General features: G+C 39.0%; 1 non-coding gene across 1 annotated transcript; it reads left to right on the top strand.

Moving 5' to 3' along the window:
• The first annotated feature begins 410 nt into the window (after positions 1-410).
• On the top strand, positions 411-483 carry Trnar-ccu (transfer RNA arginine (anticodon CCU)). The gene has a single exon. It is a non-coding gene; the product is annotated as a tRNA-Arg (tRNA).
• Positions 484-8,611: the final 8,128 nt, after the last annotated feature.

The raw sequence follows: 8,611 nt of genomic DNA, 5'->3' as shown, positions 1-8,611 counted from the left end.
GTCAAAAAACACACCAGTGACACAATGAACCAAGTCACATCACCCGAACACTCCCCACCGCAAAAAAAAAAAGAAACACTTGCAACAGTACCAACACACCTTTACTAACAATTTCTCAAGCCTCCACAAAAACAACAAAAGCAAGGAAACACACCCAACACTAGCACCTTAAACATAGGTAACACGCCAGCAACACAGCCAAACAAGTCTCAACACCTTAACGCCCGCAGAGGAAGCACTCTCAACACTATCAACACATCACTGCCAACATCACCCACAACAAGGTCTGCCTCACGCAAGCACCACAAGTCACACCAGGAGGAGAGAAAGTAAAGGTGAAGACTGGCTCGCTCTACAACTGGCCGGTGAGAAAATGTATAAATAACACACTTGAGACACTTCTCTTGCCCGCCCCTGTGGCCCAATGGATAAGGCATTGGCCTCCTAAGCCAGGGATTGTGGGTTCGAGTCCCACCAGGGGTTAAGACTTTTTGAAGGCGAGAAAAGTGTTGTGATAGACGGGCGAGGTGTGAATGTTGACAGGGAGGGACAGAAAGGCATGGAAATTCTCTTATGCTCTTATAGAAAGGTTAAAAAAGACAGAATGAACAGCAGAAGTAGAGAAAATATTATAAATGACAACCTGAAGTATAATAAAGATGACTCACATGGGAGATCAATATTATTCAACGCAGATATTAGTAATTATGACCAGTGATAAATATTGATGTGGACGTGAGGGAGAAAGAAAAGAGACAGGCTGAGCAACAAAAATAAAGAAAATATTATACTAAAAAAAAAAAAAAAAACTGGAGCAAAATAGATGTTAGTAACACAGGAGATAAACACCATTTAATTAAAGTACACTAGTAATTTTTAACCGATGATAAATACTGGACGTGAAAAAAAAAAAAAAAAATAGCAAGAGACAAAATTAACTAAAAAAAAAAAAAAAAATCCACAAACTCATTTAAAATAAAAATCACTAACAAATAAGACGAACACTATTTAACTGCAGTACATTGGTAATTATAACCGACGAAAATTATATTGATGACAACGCGGGGGTATTTGAACTTCCTTGCACCAGCTTCCTGCCTGTTTATCTCTCTCTCTCCCCGCCTCTTATCTAGGTCAGTGTGTTCTCAGTGCATTAACCCGCAAACCACGGAAGCGATCGTTACCGTAAATTGCTGTTGTATTAAATGTCTCTCCTCAAACCAACAGCCACATTGTCAAAGGTTTCTGTGCCAATATCGACTAGTTTTCAAAGACTCTAGTGAAAGTTAACATTTTTTCAAGGGGATACTCAGGATAGTTTAAGATTTTCAAGGAACTTTTCATGATTCTGGTGAGTTTAAGATTTCCATGATTCTAGTGATGGTTTTAGGATTTTTCAAGGGAGTTCTAGTGATTCCAGTGATAGTTTGACATTTTTAAGAGAGTTTTCATGTTTCTAGTGATAGTCTGATACCTTCCGCGGCTTCTAACTCTTCCTTTTAGCTACTCTAGGTAATTTTACTGACGAAAAGCTGAACTGCGACCATTAAAAAAAAAGACAAACTAACTAATTATTCTACCTCATTTTTTACTGTAACTATACTTCGAAAATAGTCTTAACCCATTCACTGCTATTTGACACGTTTCCTTAATCATAAACTTCTCTAAAGCATTTTATATTTTTCTACAGCCACCTCTGAGCATAAAACTGGCTGGACATTGGATGATCTACTCTTTTCATCTCCTTTCCTTCCTTACAGATGCTCAAAAAGATTCTGTATATCGCATTTAATGTCGTGAATTGTTCCATATCGCAGAGAAAGTTAAACTGTACAGGAACCTTACAGTAGACTAAGTAAGAACCCAACTACTTATCTCTGTGGCCTTTAGAATTAACCCAAATATCAACCCTTTCTGTTAACTCCTCTCTCTCTCTCTCTCTCTCTCAATCCATAAGCACACATTTGCAGTAATAAAACCAATGAAAAAAATAATATTAACACGAATACAATAATCACAACGGCACCAATTCAGCTTACAACTCTCACTCTCTCCCTCTTCTTTGTGCTACCGAGCTTTCAGTACCAATGCCAGTGCCCGGTGCAGGGGATGGGGAGCGAGGAAGATAGAGAAGGGGGTGAGGGGAGCGGTCGCCAAGACATCCATTATGCAAAGCCATCAGCGCAGGTATGCATGTGAGTGAACCTGCCCACCTGTGTTACCTGGGGGCGTCTTATTGGGCTTGTTGTTGTTGTTGTTGTTGTTGGTGGTGGTGGTGGTTGTGGTGGAAGAGAGATATACAGACTGACAGATATACAAATACACAGACAGATAGATAAACAGACAGACAAATAGATAGATAGACAGACATAGAGATAGATAAATAGATAGTAGTAGTAGTAGTAGTAGTAGTAGTAGTAGTAATAGTAGTAGTAGTAGTATGACAAACAGTATCACACAGACGAGCACAGGAAGTTACAACACCCGCGAGAAAACCAGAGTTCATTATAAAATTTAAACGGTAATGAAGTAGTTATTCTTCCAAGAAAGTTTAAGACACATGAATAAAGTCACACACACACACACACACACACACACACACACACACACAAAGGAATGCCATCCTGTCCTTCCTGTACATGCACTGAGAGACAAAAGAAGCTAAGCCACTGTGGAATTAAGTACATAAGATTACTAGACTTTTAATCACGGCTTTAGTAAATACTGTTTGTAAATTCCCTGTTGTCTATCGTGGCTCTTCTCTCCTCTGTTGTCTCCCCATCATTTGAGTAGGAAGATGGATAGATAGATAGATAGATAGATAGATAGATAGATAGATAAATAGGAAGATAGGTAAGTAGGTAGATAGATAAATTGATTCATTGTTCTCTATCGTGGTTTTTCTCTTCTCTGCTATGTCCCCAGATAGATAGATAGATAGATAGACAGATAAATAGATAGATAGATAGATAAATAGATAGAAAGATAGGTAAGTAGGTAGATACATATATTGATAGATGGATAAATAAGTAGGTAAACAGACAGTGATAGACAGACAGGAATAAACAGATAGATGAATTAATAGATGGATAAAACAAACAAACAGACAGACAAACAAACAGGCAGAAAGGCGAACAGACAGGTAGAAAGAAATACAATAAGAAAGGAATAAATAAATAAACAAACAAACAAACAAACAGAAAGATACATAGACAGATAGGCAGACAGAGACACACACAAATAAAAAAAAATGATAAAAAAAATAAAAAGTGACCGTGGAAACTGGCAATTCAGCTGAAGAAGGGACGGGGGGGGGGGGGGAATCACCGAGACCAAATCACTCCCAGTCAGTGGCAAAACAAACCTAACCAGACGACGTGAGGACTATAAACATTTCCCCCCCACACGTTCATTCTCGCAGGTTTTTTTTTTTCAAGAGGGCTAAATGTCTGCAAGGGGTGCTATGGGTGTTAAGGGTGTTACGATAAGGGGGTTCACTTTGTCAGGGGTGGGGGAGGGGGATGGGGAGGGGTGTGTGAGGAGGAGGGGTGTGTGGAATGGGGAAAAAAGTGGGTAAAATAATAGAAAAAAAAAAGTATCTAGGGAAGTAAACTGGAAAGGAAAAAAAAAAAGATGTCCAGGAAGGGGAAAAAGATAGAGCTAAGAAGGGAAAAAAAAACTCTTGAGAAAAAAAAATTTGAAAAAATGTCTTTGCAACAAAAAAAAATTACCATAAAAAATGCCAAAAAAAAAAATAAATAAAAAATTTCACAAACACCTAAAAAAAGCTAAAAAAAAAAAAAAAAAAGCAAGAAAAAAAAATGTCCATGATGAATAAGACCAAGCAAGTGTGGTGGAAAGCATGTCCTAGCGGCGGCGTGTGGGCTGGAGAGGTCAGCGCTGGAATGATTCAATGCATATCTCCTGGCTCGGAAGTTGACACAGTGACCTTCCCGGCAGTGAGTGGGCAGCAATACAGAGGCGGAGACCTGGGCTGTGTGGGGAGGCTCATAAAGTCACGTTTTCTTCGTCAACACCTGCGGACTGATTGCTTTTTTTCTTTCTTTTTTTGCGTCGTAAAAGGAAGAGAGTGAATAGAAATATATGTTTTACTGAAAGGGGGTAAATTCTACCTTGATCTGTTCTTCAGTGGTAAAGGATATTAGGGAGGGAGGAGGAGAGAAGGGAAAGAGGAAAAGGATGAGGGGAATGAAACAGAGAAAGGAAGGGAAGGGAAGTGAAGGAAAAAACTGAAGACGAGACACAAGGAGAGGAGAGTGAAAATGGAAAAGAAAGACCTGAAGGACCGGGTAGGAAGGAGAGGAGAAAAGGGGTAAGAGGAGGAAGGACAGGAGACGTGACATGAATAAATAAATTGAAATAAGAAATAATAGCTAAAAGGAAGAGAAAAAGAAGACGAAAACAGCAAAGAAAAACGAGAGAGAGAGAGAGAGAGAGAGAGAGAGAGAGAGAGAGAGAGAGAGAGAGAGAGAGAGAGAGAGAGAGAGAGAGAGAGAGAGAGGATAGAAGGCATGGCATGAATAAATAAATAGAAATAAGAAACAAAAACTGAAAGGAACATGAAAGAAGAGAAAAATAACAAATAAAAAGTTAAAAAGAGAAAAATAGGAGGACAGAAGCCATGAAATGAATAAATAAATGGAAATAAGAAACAAAAAAACTGAAAGAAAAATGGAAGAAGAGAAAAATAACCAAAAAATAAACGAAAGAGGGAGGGAAAGAGGAAAAGCAGCAAGGAAAACGCAAAAGAGGGAAGGAAACAGAAGGAAGGGTAGATGAGGGAAAGAGAAGGGAAGGTAGAAGACACGACCCATCCCTATGTCTAATTAATCTACCTATCAATACCTGGAGACTAAGGCCACTATACCCGGGAGACCCATTACCTGCCATTATAAGCCAGGTGTTCATATTTCCCTTACCGCTGGAACACGGCAGCACCTGGAGGGACTCAGGTGCGTACAGGTAAAGGTGCGGAAGAAACACAAAGGAATGCAAAGGAAGAACGGGTAGTGGTAGATTATATAACAGCCTCCCATCTGGTTTACGTAGTCAATGTGGAAGCGAAGATGGAGAAACGAAAGAGGTGGAAGTGAGTGAGAAAGAAAGGGAAGAGGGAAGGAAAATTAAGTGGAAAGGATGAAGAACAAGAACAATAACAAAAACAGCAACAATAATACCACCACCACCACCACGACCAACAGAGGTACAGGGGCGGCTCTAGGTAAGGCACACGAGGCACACAGGCTAAACAGCAATAACCAAGATTTTCATCCCTGTAATAGGTTCCTTGTCAGCAATCATCGCGGTCTTTCCTCTCCTCACTACCGTAATGAGGATAATCTTATACCAGCTCTCTCTCTCTCTCTCTCTCTCTCTCTCTCTCTCTCTCTCTCTCTCTCTCTCTCTCTACGCCCTTATCTCATTTCCTGCCCTCATTTTCTTTCTAAAGTTTCTTCTTCTTTCTCTTTCATTCCGCTATCCTACTTTTTTTTTCCTCTTCTTCTCTGTTTCCTTCTTAAGCTTCCTTCCTTCCTTCCTTTATCTTTTCTTTCTTCGTGACCTCATCCCTTCTCTCATTTTCGCCTCCCTTCATCCTCTTTTTTAAACTTTCTTCCTTCTTTTTGCCTCACTCCGCCACCATGATCTCCCTTTCTTTCTCTTCTTCCTCCTTTTCCTCATCCTTTTAAGTTTGTCCCTTCCCATCATCATCTTTTCTTTCTTCATATTTTTTTCCCCTCTCTCATTTCCACCTCCAATCATCTTCTTCCTAAACTTTATCCATTTCGTCATTTTCCTTTCCTTCCTCTTTCTTCTCTTATTCCTTTTTCTCTTATTCCTCCTTCCTCTCATTCTCTTTCCAAAGTTCTTCCTCCTCTTACTCTCTCTTTCCTCCTAACTTCTTTCTTTTCTCTTTATCCTCTCTCTCTTTCTTCCGTCTGTCTAACTCTCCCTTCCTCCCTCTTCACCTGTTTTCTTTATTTTTTTTCTCTCACCTTATCATTTTTCACTATGCAATTTGTTTATCGTGTCTTTCTTCTCTTCCTTCCATCATCTTCCCCTCACCTTTCTTTCAACCCCTTTTTCTTTCTCTTTTTTTTTCATGTCCATTTTTTTTTCTTAATCTTCTTTTACCTTTCAAATTCCTATTACCTTTCATTCAATATCTTTCCCTTTTATCTTCCTTCCTTTCCTTTCTTTTCACCTTCAATCGTCCTTTCTTCCTGCCCCTTCTATATATATCTCTCTCACCTTTCCTATAAGCCCCCTTCCTTTACTTTCCTTCCTCCGTTTTCCTTATTTCCTTCCTTTTCGTCTTTATTTCTTTCTTTTCATTATTATCTTCCTTCAGTTTTCCTCTTTTCCCGTCCCTCCTTTAAATATATATCCTATTCACCTTTCCTGAAGCCGCGCCTCCTTTGCCTTCCTCCGCTTTCCTCACTTCCTTCCTTTCCTTAATATCTTCCTCCGATTTTCCTACTTCCTTCCTTTCTCCTCCTATTTCTATTAATATCTTCACATTTGCTGCAACCGCCCTTCCTGTGTCTTCCTTGCTCCCTTCACTTCCCCTCTCTCGCACCCCTCGCTTCCTGTCTTGAGGCGCGGAGCTTAGCAAGGCTCACGAGGGCTTAGTGGTTCAAACAGAGTGAGCTTCGTCCCTTCATCAGCTCACTGCACTGAACCTAATAGTATGTGGTGCTTCGGTGCTTCAATGGTTCAGTGGTTCAGTGGTTTAGTGCTTCAGTCTCTCCTAAAACCACCATAACTATTGGTACCATTGTTCTCTCATTCATTATTACATTTGTGTCTTATCTATCTATCTGTCTGTCTAGTGGTGTTTTCATTACTCATTACTGTTACTTTTGCCTCTTACTCATCTGTCTATCTGTCTCTTTACTTTATCTCTTATTCATCTGTCTATCTGCCTCTATCATCGCCACTTTTCTCTTACTATTATCTCTTCTCCATCTATCTATCTATCTATCTATCTATCTGCTCGTACCATCGTCACCATCACAGTTCCCTTACTCATCTGTTATTTATCTAGTTATCTGCCTACTAGTCTACCTACCAACCTATCTACCTAGCTATCTACTATTTCCATGTACTATCTATCTATGTTTGTCTGCCTATCTATCTATCAGTTTGTCTATATATCTGTCTACTTACCTGTCTACCTGTCTGTCTACCTGTCCACCACAACTACCAAGACGTGAGTTCTATAGAAAATCAATGGTCGGTTTCTTATTCATCATCCTTACACACACACACAGAGAGAGAGAGAGAGAGAGAGAGAGAGAGAGAGAGAGAGAGAGAGAGAGAGAGAGAGAGAGAGAGACCATAGGAACACACAACTTCCCTTACCTTTTACTCACTAGTTCATTTAGTGTTATACTTATTTGTTGTCTTAGAAATTACTCGTAAGATTTTAATTACTTCATATTTTTTTTTATTTATTCATACATTTACTCTTTTTTTTCATTCACTAAATCAATGGCCTGTTCTCTCACTCACTCAATGACTCACTCTCTCTCTCTCTCTCTCTCTCTCTCTCTCTCTCTCTCTCTCTCTCTCTCTCTCTCTCTCTCTCTCTATGCAAACAGTGACATTCCAAGAAGAGGGGAAGAAAAAGAGGAAAACAGAAGGAAAAAAAACAGGGGCAGGGAGGGAAAAACAAACAAAATCATGACCCCTCGTTAACAACCCACTCAGATAAATTTCCTGGAACTTCATTCTCTTCCTCTTCCTCTTTTTCTTCGTCTTTTTCTTCCCCCTCCTCCTCCTTCTTTTTGTTTGTGTCGCATCGCTGTCTTCCCTTCCTTCTTTTTGTTTGTGTCGCATCGTTGCATTCTCCACGGAAAGGGAAATGCTGTAATGATGATGGTGGAAACTGGGACAACAATAACAACAGCCTAACGAATGATGATACTGATAATAATAATAATAATAATAATAATAATAATAATAATAATAATAATAATAATAATAATAATAATAATATACACAAACAAATAAATAACAAAAATAATAACAGCATCATAACAACTATTTCGACATTCACTCCAGAACAACAGAAATAAATAAAGTGAATAAACAAATAAACAAACAAACAAATAAATAAGTAAATAATAATCACCTAAGCTTACATACAAAACTTATTCTCTCGCCCTTTTTATTAAACCACCACTGATAAATTATTTTCGTCTTTCTACTTTCCCTGCACGTCCGCGGCAAGGAAAACAACATGAACAACAACAACAACAACAACAACAACAACAACACAAGTAACATTTCGCCACAGCAACACAACTTCCTCGTCACTAAACTACCAATTAAGGCACCACAAAGTTATTCCAGCGGTCAACCAGGCAACCAGTCATCCATTCTCTCGATTCACTCAAGCATCCACCCATCCATTCATCCATTCATCCTTATCTCTTCCTCTTCCTGCTTTATCGTCAGTATCTCATGTCTCTTACTAGTTGATCACTTTTTCAGTTCATTCAAGTATTTATCTATCCATCTATTCATTGTCTATTCTTCCTTTGTGTTCGTTTGTGTATTCTTTGTTGGTGTCGATTTAATTTTTTCT

Source organism: Scylla paramamosain, chromosome 32 (genome assembly GCF_035594125.1).
Source record: "Scylla paramamosain isolate STU-SP2022 chromosome 32, ASM3559412v1, whole genome shotgun sequence".
Classification (NCBI taxonomy): domain Eukaryota; kingdom Metazoa; phylum Arthropoda; class Malacostraca; order Decapoda; family Portunidae; genus Scylla; species Scylla paramamosain.
The sequence above is the reverse complement of the archived record's forward strand: the minus strand, read 5'-3'. Positions and strand labels throughout refer to the sequence as shown.